Raw genomic sequence first — 23,004 nt, 5'->3', positions numbered from 1 at the left:
TGCAGCTCCTATCGGGATTTGTCGGCACATTCGGGCGGTGTTGCTGGTTTAGTTTTACCATGTCGAAATGTCTTGTAACCGGGATTCCGAGTCTGATCGGGTCTTCCCGCTAGAAGGAATATCCTTCGTTGACCGTGAGAGCTTGTCATGGGCTAAGTTGGGACTCCCCTGCAGGGATTTGAACTTTTGAAAGCCGTGCCCGCGGTTATGGGCAGATGGGAATTTGTTAATGTCCGGTTGTAGATAACTTGAACCTTAACTTAATTAAAATGAATCAACTGTGTGTGTTACCGTGATGGTCTCTTCTCGGCGGAGTCCGGGAAGTGAACACGGTGTTGGAGTAATGTTTGCTGTAGGTTGTTCTCTAGTCCTTCGTTCGAGCTTTGCCTTCTCTTCTCGCTCTCTTTTGCAAACAGGTTAGCCACCCTATATGCTAGTCGCTTGCTGCAGCTCCATATATTACCTTGCCTTACCTATAAGCTTAAATAGTCTTGATCGCGAGGGTGCGAGATTGCCGAGTCCCTATGGCTCACAGATTACTTCCAAACCAGATGCAGGGCCCGATGACTCCGTTCCAGATGATGTGCTTGAGCTCAAGTGGGAGTTCAACGAAGACTCACTCCGTTACTATGTGTCTTTCCCTGATGATCAGTAGTGGTGCCCAGTTAGGGCGATCGGGACCGTGTCGCATGTTGGGTTGATCTTTTATTTTGGTACCATAGTCGGACCATGAGTGATTGGATGATGTAATGCTATTTATGTACTTTGTGTGACGTGGCGAGTGTAAGCCAACTATGTACTTTTCCCCTTATTATGTATTACATGGGATGTTGTGAAGATTACCTTACTTGCGACATTGCTTTCAATGCGGTTATGCCTCTAAGTCGTGCTTCGACACGTAGGAGATATAGCCGCATCGAGGGCGTTACAGGTCTACTAAAAATATTCCTCGGTTGCAGACTCCATGATATCTGCTCCAGCTTCATCTTCAAAGTCATCATTGCTCAGGTCAAAGTCGGTGTCGTCGATGATGATGTAGTCTTCCGGGCGAATCTCCTTGGGTTCTTCGTCTTCTTCTACTGGTGTGGGGTCTCCCATGAATATTCCGATCTTCTTAATTAGGTCGTCATTCTTCTCCAGTAGTGTCACAATTACCTCCTCATATCCATCGCGTGTAGACTTAAGTTCTTCTTCCAGCTCGATGATCCTTGTCTTCTGTCGGATTTCGGGTTCCGGCAGACCCTTGAGTTTCGAACACTGGGGTCCGCGCGGAGATTTCGCCTCCTACCTACCTGCACCCCTTCGCCGTGCTAGGATCTAAACTAAGGAAAGAACAACACAAGAGACACAGGGTTTATACTGGTTTGGGCCACCGTTGTGGTGTAATACCCTACTCCAGTGTGTGGTGTGGTGGATTTCCTCTTGGGCTGATGATGATGAACAATACAAGGAAGAACAGCCTCACGAGGGTTTGTTCTTGGCTGGGACGATGAACTGCTCGGAGGAGTCCAGTCACCTTTCTCTCTCTCTCTCTCTCTCTCTCTCTCTCTCTCTCTCTCTCTCTCTCTCTCTCTCTCTCTCTCTCTCTCTCTCTCTCTGCTTTCCTCCGACCGACCTGATTTCGACCCTAGCTTGTTTCTGGGTTGGCTGGTTCTCGATCCTCGATCCTTCATCTTTCCTGGGGGTGGCTAGTCCTATTTATAGAGGCCCTGGTCCTCTCCCCAAATATTGAGCGGGAAGGGAGCTAACAATGGTGGGCTAATTTGAAGGGGGACAGCAAGTATCAGCTATCCTGACAAAAGTAGTCTTCTCCTGCGCAAAGCTCTGGTGATGATGCCGTCTTGGGCTCCACGGTGACCTCCGTCTCGTAGTCCTCCTGGTCTTGGTCTCGTTGTACTGAAATGGCAACCTTTGCCTGATGCCTCGGTACTCCGCGGCTGCGCTTGCCCCTTTTGCACCAAAGAGGAAAGGAGGACGTTGCGCGGACTGGCACCCGCCTAGCGCCCTGAGTCATCATGGTTTGCGTCATGGGCACCTCGTGAGGTACCCCGCCTTGATCTCTCCGCCTCCTCGTGAGCCAGCCTAACGAGGCTGTGTCTGAGGAAGCTTCGCGTTATCCGCCCCGCGAGGCTTGGCCCCTCGCGAGGGTCTTGGGTCTGTGTTGGTGAAGATGGGCCGTGCTGGGCCCCCCTTCGAGCCAAGCCGCAGGCCGCAGGCAGGCAAGTCTGGGGACCCCCGTTCCCAGAACACCGACACCATCGAGTTGACATGTCGGTCCCACCGAAAATCCTAACATTCACATTTTGAACTAAATCGGTCTGACCGAGTTTTATGATTCGGTCCCACCAAGTTTGGTGATTCGTGTGTAACGGTTAGATTTTGTGTGGAGGCTATATATACCCCTCCACCCACTCTTCATTTATGGAGAGAGCCGTCAGAACATGCCTACACTTCCGACATATATTTTCTGAGAGAGAACCACCTTCACTTGTGTTGAGGTAAAGATATTCCATTCCAACCATATGAATCTTGATCTCTAGCCTTCCCCAAGTTGCTTTCCACTCAAATCATCTTTCCACCAAATCCAAATCCTGTGAGAGAGAGAGAGTTGAGTGTTGGGGAGACTAGCATTTCAAGCACAAGAGCAAGGAGTTCATCATCAACACACCATCCATTACCTTTTGGAGAGTGGTGTCTCCTAGATTAGTTAGGTGTCACTTGGGAGCCTCCGTCAAGATTGTGGAGTTGAACCAAGGAGTTTGTAAGGGCTAGGAGATTGCCTACTTCGTGAAGATCTACCCGAGTGACGCAAGTCCTTCGTGGGCGACGACCATGGTGGGATAGACAAGGTTGCTTCTTCGTGGACCCTTCGTGGGTGGAGCCCTCCGTGGACTCGCGCAACCGTTACCCTTCATGGGTTGAAGTCTCCATCAACATGGATGTACGATAGCACCACCAATTGAACCACGCCAAAAATCTCTGTGTCTCAAATTGTGTTTGCTCCCTCCAAACTCCTCCCTTTACCTTCATATGCAGTTGTTTTACTTTCCGCTGCTATACTTTTAGAATTGCATGTGTAGGTTGATTGCTTGACTTGTGCTAAGTTGCTAAAATATGCCAAGAACTAAAATTGGGAAAAGGCTAGATTTTTATTTGGTCAAGTATTCTAATCACCCTCCCTCCAGACATACTTTTGATCCTACAATTGGGATCGGGAGAAATCCCTGTCGGCCGCGCCGACACCAACGCGGTGGCGCGTGAGGGTGCCGCCAGGCCTGTGTCGGTGGCTACCCTTCCTCTCTCCTCGCCGTGTACCAGGGGAAACTCTTGGCAGCAACATCGTATTTGTCTCGTCCCTTACTGGAGGTGTTGATTGGTACCGGCGCTTCGGAGTATAGGAGCTTGGTGGAGGATCCCCCCTGCGCGCGGCGGTCGCGAGGCTTCTTCGGTTGGATTGCCTCTTGGGCTGATGATGATGAACAATACAAGGAAGAACAGCCTCGCGAGGGTCTGTTCTTGGCTGGGACGATGAACTGCTCGGAGGAGTTCAGTCACCTTTCTCTCTCTCTCTCTCTCTCTCTCTCTCTCTCTCTCTCTCTCTCTCTCTCTCTCTGCTTTCCTCCGACCGACCTGATTTCGACCCCAGCTTGTTTCTGGGTTGGCTGGTTCTCGATCCTCGATCCTTCATCCTTTCTTGGGGGTGGCTAGTCCTATTTATAGAGGCCCTGGTCCTCTCCCCAAATATTGAGCGGGAAGGGAGCCAACAATGGCGGGCTAATTTGAAGGGGGACAGCAAGTATCAGCTATCCTGACAAAAGTAGTCTTCGCCTGTGCATAGCTCTGGTGATGACGCCGTCTTGGGCTCCATGGTGACCTACGTCTCGTTGTCCTCCTGGTCTTGGTCTCGTTGCACCGAAATGGCAACCTTTGCCTGATGCCTCGGTACTCCGCGGCTGCGCTTGCCCCCTTTGCACCAAAGAGGAAAGGAGGACGCTGCGCGGGCTGGCACCCGCCTGGCGCCCTGAGTCGTCATGGCTTGTGTCATGGGCACCTCGTGAGGTACCCCGCCTTGATCTCTCTGCCCCCTCATGAGCCAGCCTGATGAGGTCGTGCCTGAGGAAGCTCCGCGTCGTCCACCCCGCGAGGCTTGGCCCCTCGCGAGGGTCTTGGGTTTGTGTTGGTGAAGATGGGCCGTGCTGGGCCCCCTTTGAGCCACGCCGCAGGCAGGCAAGTCTAGGGACCCCCATTCCCAGAACGCCGGCAGTAGCCCCCGGGCCTAAGGCGCGCCCGGACTTGGCCGTGCAGGGAGGCGGAAGGGCAAGAGCAAAGCGCCGCGGGCCCTAACAGCCTGCGGCCTTGGGCGCCGCATGGCGGTTGACTGGACGTGGGCACCTTAGCAACCGCGCGAGTTGATAAAGGAGTGGCATCCGCCTAGGCCCTGCTTCTTGCTTTCTCCGATTGCTGCTCAGATCCCCTTTCTTGCGCCTCTCCTTCCTTCCTCTGAGATTTCCAGATCTGCTCTGACCACGCGACCTAGGGAGCCATGGCGCCTCGTCAGCCCCCGGCCGCAGCTTGGTACTCGTCTGCCCTAGACTCGCCGAACGTGTCGAAGGCGGGCCTTGCCGGGTTGCGCCGGATGGCGACGGCGTGGGGCATCGTCGGGGAGAAGGCGTTCAAGGCCGGCTCCGCCACCCCTGAGGGTCAAAGGAGCACCTTCTATCCGCTCTTCGCAAGTGCCATTGTTGCTGGCCTGGTGCCTCCCTTCTCCGAGTTCTTCTTCTCTGTCCTCCGCCATTACAAGCTACAGGCGCTGCATCTCCATCCCAACTCCGTCCTTCTCCTGGCAATCTTTGCCTATTATTGCGAAGCACATGTTGGGGTGCAGCCCTAAGTGGCCTTGCTGTGCCACTACTTCTACCTCCGGACCTCTCGTGGGACTGCTTCCATGTGTGCGAGCTTCGTCGCGTACGGCGGCGCCATTGCCATCTCGAACTCTGGGAAGAGGATTGAGGGCTTCAGGAGCAAGTGGATCTTGGTGGATGCTGGGCGCATCCATCCTCGGCTGATCCTGCCCACGGAGCATCCCACGAGCTCCAGCAACTGGGGTCGAGCGGAGCTCGCGGATCCCCGTGCGAAAATGGTGTTGGAGAAGATGGACGCGGACCTGAGGCCGACCGACATGGCGGCGGCGAAGCTGACCGGCGCGTCGCTGCTGAGGGAGTTCCTGGAGCACCGGCTGGCTCCACTTTGGCAGTACTCGCTTCCAATGTGGAGGCCCCGTCCGAACCCCGCAGCCTTGGCCGACGGAGACCTGGCTGTGGTTCTCCAATCTCTAGTCGGGGGCAATGTGGCGAGGCTGGAGGGCGCTCCTACGCCCTTGTTACTCCACAACGACTGGGAGCGGGTGGTGAAGTCCATGCCCGTCTTCAACGGGGATGGGCCAGTGCCCCTGGAAGCTCCCGAGGAACCGATGGGCGTGCCCTCCGGCGACTCCAGCGAAGAGGAAGAAGGAGGGGAGCGAGGAAAAGGGCCTGACTCCGAGGCGACTGACGGAGAGTCGAGGGCTCCCCTCCCCCGGCGCAGGTCCCACATTCTCCGCCTCTCTCCAAACGATGACAACGAGGATGACGACGAAGACGACGACGAGCAGGACGGCAGGAGCTCGCCCCGATCCCGAAGAAGGACAGGACCGGGCTGATCTCCCGCGGGTCTCCCCGGCCCCGGGGCAAACCGCAGACGCACCTTCCGCCTCCAAGCTTCCCGAGGTTGACCCTTCCAGCCGGCTTTCAGGCTTCAAATTTGGCCAGAGGCCGCTTGAGCTCACTGGCGACGACCCGTAAGCATTCAATTCTTGTCTTTATCTCTTGCTCTGCTTCTGAGGCTTGACGTCCGCATCTTTGGATAGGTTGGCGCCCGCAGCAAAGAAGCCGAAGGGGGCTCCCGAGGTTCCATCCGTGGCGGCGCTTCTGCTCGCGAAGGAAGGTGACCGCGACGCACAGGCTTCTCCTGCCCGGTCGTCCTCGCGAGGTTTGGCTGAGCCGGCTGGGCGAGCTCAGCCCCCACAACCCAAGTGGCTCCCGAGGTGCTCTTGCCTGCCGCCGCCACTACAGCTGTCGGGGCATGGCAGACTCCGCCTCAGGATGCTGCAGCTGCGCTGCCGCCTTCTCCTCCTACTCCACCGGCCGCTGTCTCTCCGACTCCTTCTGCCGTTCTGGATCGTGATGTTGCTGAGCTGGACCGACTGCGGCAGGATCTTCTTGGCGCCGACCCCCGCTTGGTGGTCGGGCGTTTGGAGCTGGCTTCTGGATGGGTTCGCTTTGATGCCTCGATTCAGGCGGCGCTGGTCCAGGCCTCGACGGCATGCGACGAGGAGAAGCAGGCCGTCCTGGAGGCGAAGGCTGCTCGTGATGCAGCCTTGGGGGAGGTGGTCGACGTCCGCGGTCGCTGCAAGGCGCTGGAGGACGAGCTGCAAGGCCTGCGGGATCAGCTCGCGAAAGAGGTCCGCCTTCGCCAAGAGCAGGAAGAAGGCGTGAAGGCTCGCGAGGCAGCCGTCGAGGGCCGGGAGGCCAAGCTCAGGAAGCGCCGCGACCGCCTAGGCGCGCTGGAGCAGGAGTTGGGGGCGAGGAAGGCCGAGCTGGACGGCAAGGCCCTGGTTCTTGCCGACGACCGCGTAGCCTTCACGGAGTTGGAGGCGAAGGCTCGTTCCTCACTGAGGACGCTTTACGACAGCGGCCTAGAGAGCCCGCCGGCTGGCGCCGAGGACGGCCCCGCCAAGCTGCTTCCCTTCCTGGTTCACGCTCTTGAAGATGTCGCTCTTGGCCTTGGCCCCACGACCGAGGCCGAGGCGCATGTCCTGTCTTCTGCAGCACTGACGCGGGTCCTCACCCACATCTACCTTCGTGATCCCGGTGTTGACCTCAACAGCCTGCTGGAGCCAGTGAGTGGTGAGCGTGCCGCTGTCGCTGCCGAGGCCGTGAAGGGTCGCGTGGAGGCTCTGCTGGGGAAGTTCCGGGCCTTCAGCACCAAGCCAGAGCAAGGCGCTGCCGACCCCGCTGCTCCATGAGGCGAACCCGCTCCGCGCTGCTCCCCCGCCGCCAAGTGACTCCATCGTAGCTCATGTCCTGCTTTTAATTCCTGCACACGTATCATGCCTCGGGGAGGCGTTTAAACTTGCGTTTGGCATTGAAATAACAGTGTGGACTGTAATATTTGCTTTTGAATTCCTTGAAATTAGCGCTTTTCCTTCCTACTTGCTTATGTTCTACGCCGGTAGAGCCCGGCCCTGCGCGTACCTCACCCAGCAATAGTCCCGATCGGAAACCAGGACGGGACCAAGGAGTGAGGGGCTACGTGACAAGTTAGGCTCCTGAGTTGCGATGCTCAGGAGTCCCCCTTGGCGCACGAACAGCAAGTAGGGAGGTGTGATGCGGGTGGATCTACCGTTCTACGTCTGCAGAGCCCGGCCGCGCGCGTGCCTCACCCAGCAATGGTCCCGACCGGAAACCAGGACGGGGCCACGGAGTGAGGGGCTACGTGACCAGTTAGGCTCCTGAGTCGTGATGCTCAGGAGTCCCCCTTGACGCACGAACTGCAAGTAGGGAGGTATGATGTGGGTGGATCCACCATTCTACGTCTGCAGAGCCCGGCCCCGCGCGTACCTCACCCAGCAATGGTCCCGACCGGAAACCAGGACGGGGCCACGGAGTGAGGGGCTACGTGACCAGTTAGGCTCCTGAGTCGCGATGCTCAGGAGTCCCCCTTGACGCTCAAACGGCCTTCATACCTTGGCTCCGCTCGGGGAGAGACGCGCGATGAACCAGGCCCGGGGGGACCTGGCTGGGCGGCGTGCGTCTGGGTGTGACCCAGGCGCAGCCCCCGTGCCCAGCCCCCTCGCGCGGCACTCCCGAGGGGAGGCGTTACGATGAGACTAGACACTGAGCTCTGGTCTCCCTGAGGTTGACGCGGCCCGGGGGCCACCCTCAGTTGTTTATCACCAGCGCGGAGCATAGTGCTACCGTATGTGTACGGGCATAGCCGCTCCTCGGCAGTGTCGTCAGCCAGCGCGGAGCATGGTGCTTCCACTGGTACGTGGGAGGGGGCCGCCCTCCGGGAGGAGCCCCCAGGGCATGTACAGCCCCGCCCTGACACGTGGCTGGCACGGTAGGGCCTGGCGAGGTGTATCTGGGCACCCGTGAGCCAGCGCGGGACTCACGGGGCCCTACCTCTAGGCGGGTTGCGCCTGGCACTGGGCCTTATCTTGTGATGTGTCCCTACAAATTTGATTAGATGTCGGCACTCTACGTCCTCGGGTCCCGGTCCTCGAGCTGGTCTCAGTCATCGCTGGTATGCCAGGTCGCGATGCCATTGACAAGGCCAGAGGGTGAGGGCTGGAGAGCCAGTAAGAGCCCTGAGTCGCGATGCTCAGGTGCCCCCCTTTAACGTGCAAATGTCTGGCATGGAGGAGAAGAGGTGTCGTGGACCGGCATCAAATAATCAAGCATGGTGGGTCTAACGCATAATCGGAAATAAACGCAAATGGGATACATGCCACTGGGCCTAGCCCGAGCGGCTTGGGGATCATGCAGCCTGAGGGGCGCCCCCAACAAGGTGAGCTAACAACATGGAATAAAGGGATACACGCCGCAGGGACGGACCCACGCGGCCTGGGAATAATGCAGCCCTGGGGGCGCTCCCAGCTGGAAGTAAAACTCAAAAGATGTCACCTGATGATGTTGAGGACGAAGGGGTGTTGGTGTAGCAGGCTCGGTGGGCTACGGGAGCCGATCCTCACGAGCCCCCAGGCCCGGGGGCCTCGGGAGGCTCCGGAGACGCTGGCGGCTCCTCACGGGCCATCTCCATCTCTGCCAGGGCTGCGAAACACCTGGCCTCTCGTGCCTCTGTGATGCCCCTCATGAGGCGCTGGTACGCATCAGCCGCATTAGGCAAGCCATAAGGCATGCGAACGTAGCTGTGGGGTGGACCTCCGCAGCGCCCCACTCACGAAGGCCAGAGGCGCTCCAGAGAGGCGACTCGGTTGAGCCCTGGTATGACGATGCAGACGCGCAGCCCACCATCCTCGCCTGGATGGGGGGCCACTGCTGGCAAGCGGCGGCCGCCTTTCATGACTCTTGACTCCTGTAGCTCCTGAATGGCCTTGCTGACGAACTCCTGAGGATCTGGATCTCCTTGCCTTGCTCCTTCTCGAGGGAAACGTGCTTCAAAACACGCCTCCATGTGGTGCCCAAGCGCCTCCCTCGTGACCCTAGCCAGGTCGGTGGCCCTCCAGGGGAGAGCCCTCGAGCCCTGCCTGAGGAGGGCGCCGGGCGTGCTTTCCTATGCGATGGAGGGAGGCTCCCCCTGGGCAGGCGCGGGCCCAGAGGGGCCTGCCTCCTGAGTGGTCGGGCCGGACGATGTCTTCTTCTTCTTGGGGGCGGTCTCGGGAGGCCCCCTGCTTCCATGATCCGGGTCTTCCAGTGACGCGGCCTGAAAGGCTCGTTCCAGGGAAGACACCGCATCCTTCTCTTCACAGGGCACCGTGATGACTCCGCCGCTTCCTAGCATCTTGAGGACGTTGTAGCCGTGGTGAGTTACGGCCATGAACTTGGCCAGCGCTGGGTACCCAAGGATGGCGTTGTACGGCAGGTGAATGTGAGCGACGTCGAAGTCGATGAGCTCGGTGCGGTAGTTGTCACGTGCCCTGAAGGTGATAGGGAGGCGGACCTGCCCAATCGGGACCGTGGAGCCGTCGGTGATACCGGAGAAGGGCTTGGTTGGCTGAAGCTGGCTGTAGGGCACTTGGAGATTGTTGAACGTCTCCACGAACAAGACATTGAGCCCTTCCCCTCCATCGATGAGGGTCTTGGTGACCACCATGTTGCTGATGATTGGGGAACAAAGCATCAGGAGGACTCCGGCTGTAGCCGCACACTTGAGTTGATCTGCTGAGCTGAACGTGATGGCGCACGACGACCACCTGAGGGGGCGCGTGGCTTCGAGCCTGGGGAGGACTGCATTCACCTCGCGGGCGAACTGCTTGAAGATGCGCTGAGAGGTTGGGGCTTGTGCTCCGCCCAAGATGCAGGCGATCGCGCGCGGCTCCTGGAAACCCCCAGCCTCCTCGTCCTGGTGGCGGTCCTCGTTTCTCCTTGGTTGCGGCGGCAGCGGTGGGAGGCCTGCCTTGCCTAGCAGGCGATCCTCGCGAGGCTGATCCCTCCAGTCTCCCTCGCGAGGCTGATCCCTCCATCCTCTCTCGCGAGGCGGGTCTTGCCAGCGATCCTCGCGAGGTTGGTCGCGCCACCCTTGGTGCAGCCCACGGTCTTCCCAGCGTCCTACGTTTCTTCCTCCTACTCGGCCGTAGCCCCAGTCACTGCGGTTGGGGCGACGGCCGATCCTTCCTTCTCGCATGGCTCAGAGTTCTTGACATTCGTTGGTGTTGTGGGTGTGGAGGTCGTGGTACACACAGTACCGGCTGCCCTTGGAGGGTTCGGGCTGATCTCTGCCCCGCTTGGTGTCTGGTTCTGCCGCGAGCACGGCAGCCCCCTTGCGCTTCGCGTCCTTGGCCTTGGGCTTCTTCTCTTCTGGGTCCGCGGCAGGCAGCTCGAGGAGGGACAGATGCCCTTCCTCAGCCCTGGCGCACTTGTTTGCCAAGTTGAACAGCTCCAAGGAAGTGCACAGGTCTTCATGCATCGCCAGCTCCTCCTTCATCTTGACGTCGCGCACGCCATCGGAGAAGGCCGAGATGATGGCCTCCTCAGTCACCTTGGGAATCTTGAGGCGTGCGTTGTTGAAGCGCTGGATGTACTTCTGTAGGGTTTCCCCGGGCTGTTGCTTGATGCGGCGCATGTCGCTCACGGCGGGTGGCGGTCGCGAGTGCCTTGGAAGTTGGCGATGAAGCAGGTGCGCATCTCCTCCCATGAGGAGATTGTGCCTGGAGCCAGGTTCAGGAGCCAGGTGCGGGCCCCGTCCTTGAGTGCCATGGGGAACCAGTTCGCCATGACCTTCTCGTCTCCGTTTGCAGCTTCGATGCCTAGCTCGTAGAGCTGGAGGAACTCTGCAGGGTCAGCCGTGCCGTCGTAGCGAGGAGGCAGGTCTGGCTTGAACTTGCCGGGCCACGCTACACTGCGTAGTTCGGTGGTGAAGGCGCGGCAGCCTGCTGTGGCCACGGGAGGCCTTGGGTGACGGAGAGCCTGGTCTTGCATGTCCCCACGTGCTGCAGCTGGGAGTAGCGTGGGGTCTTGACGTGCGGGAGCAGGAGCATGGTCGCGACGTGCTGGAGCAGGGAGCGCCCGGGCGGCTTCTTGCGGGCGAGGGACTTCCTGGCAGCTCTGCTCTTGCCGCACTGGCGCCTGACGGAGCGGGTTCCGCCCAGGGGCCACGCGCCTTGGGGCCATGGCGTCTTCTTGAGGAGGAGGCAGCCGAGGCGCCGCCGGAGCCTCGTCGCCCGCGCGGGGCGAGGTGCGGTGCAGTGGAACGGACGGCGTAGGAGAGCCCCCTGCGACGCGGACGAGCTCGGCGATGCGGTCGAGCCATTCTTCATAGACGTCGTCGACGGGACGGTAGCGCAGGAGCTCATTTGCCGCGATGAGTGTAGCTCGAGCCTCCATGGGCGCGCGGAGCGCGCGGGACGAAGAACCAGCTGGGGTGAGTGAGGGAGTTGCGGTGCGGCCGTCTTGCCGCACGGACGGATGTTGGGATGATGCTTGCCACTCATCCCCCACCGGGCCGGTGGCAGCGTTGACGGCAAGTGACGGGGAACGGCGTGGATGCCCGCCGACAGGGGCCGTCTGGGCGACGCGGGAAGCGAGTGCGGCCCGGCGCTCGGCGCGGGCCCGACGAGTGTCAGACATGGGCGTGATGGTCGGAGGAGAATGGGGCGGTGGAAGACGAATTCCGGCGCACCCCAACCTGGCGCGCCAAATGTCGGATTTCAGGTTCCGGCAGACCCTTGAGGTTCGAACACTGGGGTGCACGTGGAGATTTCGCCTCCTACCTACATGCACCCCTCCGCCGTGCTAGGATCTAAACTAAGGAATGAACAACACAAGAGACACAGGGTTTATACTGGTTCGGGCCACCGTTGTGGTGTAATACCCTACTTCAGTGTGTGGTGTGGTGGATTGCCTCTTGGGCTGATGATGATGAACAATACAAGGAAGAACAGACTCGCGAGGGTCTGTTCTTGGCTGGGACGATGAACTGCTCGGAGGAGTTCAGTCACCTTTTTCTCTCTCTCTCTCTCTCTGCTTTCCTCCGACCGACCTGATTTCCACCCCAACTTGTTTCTGGGTTGGCTGGTTCTCGATCCTCGATCCTTCATCCTTTCCTGGGGTGGCTAGTCCTATTTATAGAGGCCCTAGTCCTCTCCCCAAATATTGAGCGGGAAGGGAGCCAACAATGGCGGGCTAATTTGAAGGGGGACAGCAAGTATCAGCTATCCTGACAAAAGTAGTCTTCGCCTGTGCAAAGCTCTGGTGATGACGCCGTCTTGGGCTCCACGGTGACCTACGTCTCGTAGTCCTCCTGGTCTTGGTCTCGTTGCACCGAAATGGCAACCTTTGCTTGATGCCTCGGTACTCCGCGGCTGCGCTTGCCCCCTTTGACCAAAGAGGAAAGGAGGATGCTGCGCGGGCTGGCACCCGCCTGGCGCCCTGAGTCGTCATGGCTTGCGTCATGGGCACCTCGTGAGGTACCCCGCCTTGATCTCTCCGCCCCTCGTGAGCCAACCTGATGAGGCCGTGCCTGAGGAAGCTCCATGTCGTCCGCCCCGCGAGGCTTGGCCCCTCGCGAGGGTCTTGGGTTTGTGTTGGTGAAGATGGGCTGTGCTGGGCCCCCTTTGAGCCACGCCGCAGGCCGCAGGCAGGCAAGTCTGGGGACCCTTGTTCCCAGAACGCTAACATCTTCGCCTTCTTCAAATCTATCATGTCTGCGCACATCTAATTCTCTTGGCGTCGAATGTGCTGGTTTAGTTCCTGGATGAAAGCTGCAATTGATCTATCCTTCCTGGTGCTGATCATCTCCCATTGCTCGTCTCGGCGCCCACAGATCTGGTAGATAGTGTCTTTAAGCTCCTTTTGATAAACTTCTCCAATGCGTCCCATGGTGATGTGAGCTGCCATACTCTTTCCTAGACTCCAGGTTGGTGCATCGAAGGAAAACTCTATGGGTTTAGTGACTGGCATGAAGGTCCTTCCTGGAACTTGAACTTGAATCATCCATCGCTGCTCTTCTGGTCAAGTGGCGTTGTAGGTCCCGGTGAAGCTTGGTATTCCTATGCTCAGGTATCTAGTGACTTCCTTCAGGTGTCGTCCAAAAGGTGCTTCTTCATCCGATTGTGCAAACTTGTTTTTCATCTCCGCCATCCTAAAGAGTAGAAAATGGAGAGGAGTCAGAAATGAGAAGAGAATAGTGATCTAGGGCTTTAGCTTAGTGGTTGTGTCCTGCACTTAGCGTGTGCTCTGATACCATCTTTGTAGCGACCCGACATCAAACGGTCAAGTCTCTGTGCTTCAGTGTCATCCCTGGATCGGTAATGCTGACACACACAGTACTCGAAGGATTTATAACAGAGTAGCAATCACACACTTATTACATCGAATGTCTCAAAAGATAACTTATTGCAATAAGTATGGCTTAAGGCCATCTAATACGATAACATCGGAAGGCTTGGAAGATAAAGTGAGTCCATCAACTCCAACGGCATAGCTGAGCTGCATGGCAACGACCTCACGAACCTTACTCCTCATCTGAAAAGTCTGCAACATAATACGTTGCAGCCCAAAAATGGGCCAGCACATGGAATATGCTGGCAATGTAACACAGTAGAGCAAGAACAGAATAATGCTAACTACATGCATATTTGGCTGGTGGAAAGCTCTATGGTTATAGTTTTTGCGAAAAGCCAATTTTTTCCTACAACAAAGGAATAAGTTTTATTTGAACTATCATGGTAGTTGAAACATCATTGAGAAGGTTCCTCCAACTCAATCCCAATTAAAGTAATTAACAACCCAACAATATTAATTAAGAGTGATGAGATACTTAAGATACTCCAAGTACTAGATACTCAAGATTGTCCATAACCGGGGACACGGCTAACCATGATTAGTTTGTACACTCTGCAGAGGTTTGCGCACTTTTCCCCACAAGACTCGATCGCCTCTGTTGGATTTATCGCACTACATGGTGTTTGAGAAACGGATGACCGAGACACAGTCTTTCAGAAACATTAACTCTCTACTCCGGGTAGACCATACCAAACCTACAAACCCACTACCTACTGATCTACCTCTTCAAGAGCTTCACGTAACTTACTCAACTATGTTATAGCCCATAATAGCTTTTGGCTGCACACGGAAGTTTCTAGCATGAATCATCTCAGTTCCCTTTGAACCTGGGTGGCGGTCCATAGGAAGATCACACGGGTACTCCGGGATTTCCAAAAATACAGGCAACACTGGGTACTCCAGGTGCCTCAATCCACCCAGATGTAATTTCAAGTTGCCACCTTAAGTTGAACCATTAATTAACAATCTCACAGTTGTCATGGATTTCACTCACCCAAACCACACCTACGAGCATAGCATAGCAATATAAGCAACGCGTAGAAGTAACTCCCAAGGGTTTGAATATAATAGGGCAATAGGTTCTACCTCAACAACTACTTCCCAACCCACATGTTAATGGCATCCTAATCATGCAATGTTTGAGGATTGAAACTAATGCATAAAATATGGGTATGGAAAAAGTATGATCAATGTGTTACTTGCCTTGCTAACGATCCGCGAAACCTAGAGACTCCAAATAACACACTTCGCACTCCAGGAATTCTATCGCAAACAAACAATAGCATACATAAATAACAAGCAAAGATGCACGGGGAGAACTCAAATAAGAGGATCTAACCAGAAAGTTCAACTTAAGAACTCCGGTCTGCAAAAAGAATCAAACCAAACAGAGCAACGAAACTCAAACGGCGAAAGAAACAAGATCCGTTTACTAATCTGAACTAAGGTCAAATTTAACAGTAGCAAAAACTGGTTCAAGTTGGTTAAGCGAAAAGAGGGTCTCGAGACGCAGATCTAGGCGTTTGAATCGCCTAATTCCGATAGACGAGCGAAAAGATAAACAGAAACGAAAATCGGATCAGAAATCACGATCAAGAATAATCGCGGAAAAATCCGATAAAAAGAAAACTAACGAACAGACTAACGAACAAGCGTTCGTTATCTATAACTAACGAGCGAAAACCGTTTGTTAAAACGAACGTATGGACCAATGTCCGCTAAATAGAGGAACCGGGAAAAACCGGCGAACCGATCTAAAAAACGTACTAGGGTTTTCAAAAAAACCGAATCGGTTTCTTAAAAAAACCGGCGGCGACGGATCGGCGTGGTACCTCTGGCGAGGCGGGGCTTGGGTGGAGGCTTGCGGCAGCGAGGCGACGGCGGCGTGGCGCGGCGAGCGGCGACGGGGCGCGGCTGCAGCGGCGGTGGCGAGGCGCGGGCGGCGGGAGGCGGCAGCGCGGCTCGGGCGGCGGAGTATATAAAGGGGGCGGCTTGGAGGAGGGGCCAAGGCGGTGGTGAGGAGGGGTCCCGGTTGGACTCCTCGTCTGAGGCGGCGGCGGCTCGGTCTGTGGGTGGGAGACGGCGCGCGGGGGGAGTGGGCCGGCCCGGCTGGGTTTCGGCCTAATCGGCTGGAAGTTTTTTTTAATAATTCCGCCGAACAGAAAATAAATCCTAGAAAATAAAATAAAAATCCAGAAATGCCAAAACAAATTTTCACCTTCTAAATAAAATATTTAAAATGAGATGAACATTTTCTTGGCCCTAAAATGCAATTTTGAAAACGTGCAATTTTTCTAATGCAAATAAAATCCAAATAAAATCAAATTAAATCAAATAAATGACTTTAATATTCTTCCTCCAATATTTCAATTATTTTGGAGAAGTCATATTATCTCCTCTCATATATTTTATTATGAAATATTTTTCGGAGAGAAAAATAATCAAAATAAAAAATCCTCATTTCATTATTTGATAAAAATCAAATATGAAAACCAGGAAATCCCCAACACTCTCCGAGGGTCCTTGAGTTGCTTAGGATTTCGAGGATTGTGGAACGGAAATGCAATAAAATATGATATGCATGAATGATCTATGTATAACATTCCAAATTGAAAATTTGGGATGTTACAACACCCAATACAATGGTAAATTGTATAGGTGCACTAGTTCGGCGAAGAGATGGTGATACAAATGGTATATGGATGGTAGATAAAGGTTTTTGTAATCTGAAAATATAAAAACAGCAAGTAACTAATGATAAAAGTGAGCGTAAACGGTATTGCAATGCTAGGAAACAAGGCCTAGGGTTCATACTTTCACTAGTGCAAGTCCACTCAACAATAATAACATAACTGGATCACATAACTATCCCTCAACATGCAACAAAGAGTCACTCCAAAGTCACTAATAGCGGAGAACAAACAAAGAGATTATGGTAGGGGTACGAAACCACCTCAAAGTTATTCTTTCCAATCAATCTGTTGGGCTATTCCTATAAGTGTCACAAACAGCCCTAGAGTTCATACTAGAATAACACCTTAAGACACAAATCAACGAAAACCCTAATGTCACCTAGATACTCCAATTTCACCTCAAGTATCCGTGGGTATGATTATACGATGTGCATCACACAATCTCAGATTCATCTATTCAACCAACACATAGAACCTCAAAGAGTGCCCCAAAGTTTCTACCCGAGAATCACGACGAAAACGTGTGCCAACCCCTATGCATAGGTTCATGGGCGGAACCCGCAAGTTGATCACCAAAACATACATCAAGTGAATCACATGATATCCCATTGTCACCACAGGTATGCACGGCAAGACATACATCAAGTGTTCTCAAATCTTTAAAGACTCAATCCGATAAGATAACTTCAAAGGGGAAACTCAATCCATTACAAGAGAGTAGAGGGGGAGAAACATCATAAGATCCAACTATAGTAGAAAAGCTCGTGATACATCAAGATCATGCCACCTCAAGAACATCAGAGAGAGAGAGAGAGAGAGAGATCAAACACATAGCTACTGGTACATACCCTCAGCCCCGAGGGAGAACTACTCCCTCCTCGTCATGGAGAGCACTGGGATGATGAAGATGGCCACCGGAGAGGGATTCCCCCCTCCGGCAGGGTGCCGGAACGGGTCTAGATTGGTTTTCGGTGGCTACGGAGGCTTCTGACGGTGGAACTCCCGATCTATTTTGCTCCCTGAAGTTTTTAGGGTATATGTGTATATATGGGAGGAAGAAGTACGTCAGTGGACCTCCGGGCTATCCACGAGGCAGGGGGCACACCCAGGGGGGTGGGCGCGCCCTCCACCCTCATGGGCAGCCCGGGACTCTCCTGGTGCATCTCCGATACTCCGTGGGCTTCTTCTAGCCCAAAAATAAGTTCCGTGAAGTTTCAGGTCAATTGGACTCCGTTTGATTTTCCTTTTCTACGATACTCTAAAACAAGGAAAAAACATAAACTGGCACTGGGCTCTGGGTTAATAGGTTAGTCCCAAAAATAATATAAAAGTGTCTAATAAAGCCCATAAACATCCAAAACAGATAATATAATAGCATGGAACAATCAAAAATTATAGATACATTGGAGACGTATCAGCATCCCCAAGCTTAATTCCTGCTCGTCCTCGAGTAGGTAAATGATAAAAACAAAATTTTTGATGTGGAATGCTACCTAACATATTTATCCATGTAATTCACTTTATTGTGGCAAGAATATTCAGATCCATAAGATTCAACACAAAAGTTTAATATTGACATAAAAATAATAATACTTCAAGCATACTAACCAGGTAATCATGTCTTCTCAAAATAACATGGCCAAAGAAAGCTATCCCTACAAAATCATATAGTCTGGCTATGCTCTATCTTCATCACACAAAGTATTTAATCATGCACAACCCTGATGACAAGCCAAGCAATTGTTTCATACTTTTGATGTTCTCAAACTTTTTCAATCTTCACGCAATACATGAGCGTGAGCCATGGACATAGCACGATAGGTGGAATAGAATGGTGGTTGTGGAGAAGACAAAAAGGAGAAGATAGTCTCACATCAACTAGGCGTATCAACGGGCTATGGAGATGCCCATCAATAGATATCAATGTGAGTGAGTAGGGATTGCCATGCAACGGATGCACTAGAGCTATAAGGGTATGAAAGCTCAGAAAAGAAACTAAGTGGGTGTGCATCCAACTCGCTTGCTCACGAAGACCTAGGGCATTTCGAGGAAGCCCATCATTGGAATATACAAGTCAAGTTCTACAATCAAAATTTCCCACTAATATATGAAAGTGACAACATAGGAGACTCTCTATCATGAAGATCATGGTGCTACTTTGAAGCACAAGTGTGGTAAAAGGATAGTAGCATTGCCCCTTCTCTCTTTTTCTCTCATTTTTTTATTTTTATTTTTAATTTTTTATTTGGGCCTTCTCTTTTTTTGTGGCCTCCTTTTTTTATTTGGGCTTCTTTGGCCTCTTTTTTTCGTCCGGAGTCTCCTCCCGACTTGTGGGGGAATCATAGTCTCCATCATCCTTTCCTCACTTGGACAATGCTCTAATAATGATGATCATCACATTTTTATTTACTTACAACTCAACAATTACAACTCGATACTTAGAACAAGATATGACTCTATATGAATGCCTCCGGCGGTGTACCGGGATGTGCAATGACTCATGAGTGACATGTATGAAAGAATTATGAATGGTGGCTTTTCCACAAATATGATGTCAACTACATGATCATGCAAAGCAATATGACATTGATGAAGCGTGTCATAATAAACGGAACGGTAGAAAGTTGCATGGCAATATATCTCGGAATGGCTATGGAAATGCCATAATAGGTAGGTATGGTGGCTGTTTTGAGGAATATATATGGTGGGTTTATGGTACCGGCGAAAGTTGCGCGGTACTAGAGAGGCTAGCAATGGTCGAAGGGTGAGAGTGTGTATAATCCATGGACTCAACATTAGTCATAAAGAACTCACATACTTATTGCAAAAATCTATTAATTATTGAAACAAAGTACTACGCGCATGCTCCTAGGGGGATAGATTGGTAGGAAAAGACCATCGCTCATCCCCGACCGCCACTCATAAGGAAGACAATCAATAAATAAATCATGCTCCAACTTCATCACATAATGGTTCACCATACGTGCATGCTACGGGAATCACAAACTTCAGAACAAGTATTTCTCAAATTCACAACTACTCAACTAGCATGACTCTAATATCACCATTTCCATATCTCAAAAGAATTATCAAGTATCAAACTTCTCATAGTATTCAATGCACTCTATATGAAAGTTTTTATTATATCCCTCTTGGATGTCCATCATATTAGGACTAGTTTTATAACCAAAGAAAACTACCATGCTGTTCTAAAGACTCTCAAAATAATATAGTGAAGCACGAGAGTTCATCTATTTCTATAAAATAAAACCACCACCGTGCTCTAAAAGATTTAAGTGAAGCACTACAGGAACAACAAACTACTCTGAAAGATATATGTGAAGATCAATGAGTAGCCTAATAATTATGCAACTATGTGAAGACTCTCTAACATTTAAGAATTTCATATCTTGGTATTTTATTCAAACAGCAAGCAAAACTAAATAAAATAAAATGACGCTCCAAGCAAAACAAATATCATGTGGTAAATAAAAATATAGCTCCAAGTAAAGTTACCGGCGAACGAAGACGAAAGAGGGGATGCCTTCTGGGGCATCCCCAAGCTTAGGCTTTTGGTTGTCATTTAATATTACCTTGGGATGCCTTGGTCATCCCCAAGCTTAGTCTATTGCCACTCCTTGTTCCATAATCTATCGAATATTTACCCAAAACTTGAAAACTTCACAACAGAAAACTCGTAAGCTCCGTTGGCGAAAGAAAACAAAACACCACTTCAAGGTACTGTAATGAACTCATTCTTTATTTATATTGGTGTTAAAACTACTGTATTCCAACTTCTATATGGTTTATAAACTATTTTACTAGCCATAGATTCATCAAAATAAGCAAACAACACACGAAAAACAGAATCTGTCAAAAACAGAACAGTCTGTAGTAATTTGTGACTAACGCAAACTTCTGGAACCCCAAAAATTCTAAAATAAATTTATGGACGTGAGTAATTTATCTATTAATCATCTGCAAAAATAATCAACTAAAATAGCACTCTCCAGTAAAAAGTTGTAGCTAATCTCGTGAGCGCTAAAGTTTCTATTTTTTACAGCATGATCGCAAAGACTTTCCCCAAGTCTTCCCAAAGGTTCTACTTGGCACAAACACTAATTAAAACATAAAACCACATATAACAGAGGCTAGATGAATTATTTATTACTAAACAGGAGCAAAAAGCAAGGAACAAAAATAAAATTGGGTTGCCTCCCAACAAGCGCTATCGTTTAACGCCCCTGGCTAGGCATGATGATTTCAATGATGCTCATATAGAAGATAAGAATTGTAACATAAAGAGAGCATCATGAAGAATATGACTAGCACATTTAACTCTAACCCACTTCCTATGCATAGGGATTTTGTGGGCAAACAACTTGTGGGAATAAGAATCAACTTGCATAGGAAAGCAAAACAAGCATAACTTTGAAACTTTAAGCACATAGAGAGGAAACTTGATATTATTGCAATTCCTACAGGCATATGTTCCTCCCTCATAATAATGTTCAGTAGCATCATGAATGAATTCAACAATATAACTATCACATAAAGCATTATTTTCATGATCTACAAGCATAGAATTTTTATTACTCTCCACATAAGCAAATTTCTTCTCATGAATAGTAGTGGGAGCAAACTCAACAAATTAAGTATCATGGGATTGAAAATTGAAATCAAGATGACAAGTTTCATTGTTATCATTATTCTTTAAAGCATATGTGTCATCACAATAATCATCATAGATAGGAGGCATGCTTTCATCATAATAAATTTGCTCATCAAAACTTGGGGGACAAAAAATATCATCCTCATCAAACATAGCTTCCCCAAGCTTGTGGCTTTGCATATCATTAGCATCATAGATATTCAAGGAATTCATACTAACAACATTGCAATCATGCTCATCATTCAAATATTTAGTGCCAAACATTCTAATGCATTCTTCTTCTAGCACTTGAGCACAATTATCGGATCCTTATTTTCATGATAGATATTAAAAAGATGAAGCATATGAGGTACCCTTAATTCCATTTTTTGGTAGTTTTCTTTTATAAACTAAACTAGTGATAAAACAAGAAACTAAAAGACTCGATTGCAAGATCTAAAGATATACCTTCAAGCACTCACCTCCCCGGCAATGGCGCCAGAAAAGAGCTTGATGTCTACTACACAACCTTCTTCTTGCAGACGTTGTTGGACCTCAAAGTGCAGAGGTTTGTAGGACAGTAGCAAATTTCTCTCAAGTGGATGACCTAAGGTTTATCAATCCGTAGGAGGCGTAGGATGAAGATGGTCTCTCTCAAGCAACCCTGCAACCAAATAACAAAGAGTCTCTTGTGTCCCCAACACACCCAATACAATGGTAAATTGTATAGGTGCACTAGTTCGGCGAAGAGATGGTGATACAAGTGGTATATGGATGGTAGATAAAGGTTTTTGTAATCTGAAAATATAAAAACAGCAAGGTAACTAATGATAAAAGTGAGCGTAAACGGCATTGCAATGCTAGGAAACAAGGCCTAGGGTTCATACTTTCACTAGTGCAAGTCCTCTCAACAATAATAACATAATTGGATCACATAACTATCCCTCAACATGCAACAAAGAGTCACTCCAAAGTCACTAATAGCGGAGAACAAACGAAGAGATAATGGTAGGGTACGAAACCACCTCAAAGTTATTCTTTCTAATCAATCCATTGGGCTATTCCTATAAGTGTCACAAACAGCCCTAGAGTTCGTACTAGAATAACACCTTAAGACACATATCAACCAAAACCCTAATGTCACCTAGATACTCCAATGTCACCTCAAGTATCCGTGGGTATGCTTATACAATATGCATCACACAATCTCAGATTCATCTATTCAACCAACACATAGAACCTCAAAGAGTGCCCCAAAGTTTCTACCGGAGAATCACGACGAAGCCAACCCCTATGCATAGGTTCATGGGCGGAACCCGCAAGTTGATCAACAAAACATACATCAAGTGAATCACGTGATATCCCATTGTCACCACAGATACGCACGGCAAGACATACATCAAGTGTTCTCAAATCTTTAAAGACTCAATCCGATAAGATAACTTCAAAGGGGAAACTCAATCCATTACACGAGAGTAGAGGGGGAGAAACATCATAAGATCCAACTATAATAGCAAAGCTCGTGATACATCAAGATCATGCCACCTCAAGAACATCAGAGAGAGAGAGATCAAACACATAGCTACTGGTACATAGCCTCAGCCCCGAGGGAGAACTACTCCCTCCTCGTCATGGAGAGCACTGGGATGATGAAGATGGCCACTGGAGAGGGATTCCCCCCTCCGGCAGGGTGCCGGAATAGGTCTAGATTGGTTTTCGGTGGCTACGGAGGCTTCTGGCGGCGGAACTCCCGATCTATTATGCTCCTCGAAGTTTTTAGGGTATATGGGTATATATGGGAGGAAGAAGTACGTCGGTGGACCTCCGGGCTGTCCACGAGGCAGGGGGCGCGCCCTCCACCCTCGTGGGCAGCCCAGGACTCTCCTGGTGCATCTCTGATACTCCGTGGGCTTCTTCTGGTCCAAAAATAAGTTCCGTGAAGTTTCAGGTCAATTGGACTCCGTTTGATTTTCCTTTTCTGCGATACTCAAACAAGGAAAAACAGAAACTGGCACTGGGCTCTGGGTTAATAGGTTAGTCCCAAAAATAATATAAAAGTGTCTAATAAAGCCCATAAACATCCAAAACAGATAATATA

The sequence above is a fragment of the Triticum dicoccoides genome, chromosome 1A, assembly GCF_002162155.2.
Source record: "Triticum dicoccoides isolate Atlit2015 ecotype Zavitan chromosome 1A, WEW_v2.0, whole genome shotgun sequence".
In the NCBI taxonomy this organism is placed as follows: Eukaryota; Viridiplantae; Streptophyta; class Magnoliopsida; order Poales; family Poaceae; genus Triticum; species Triticum dicoccoides.
This window is presented reverse-complemented; position numbering follows the sequence as displayed.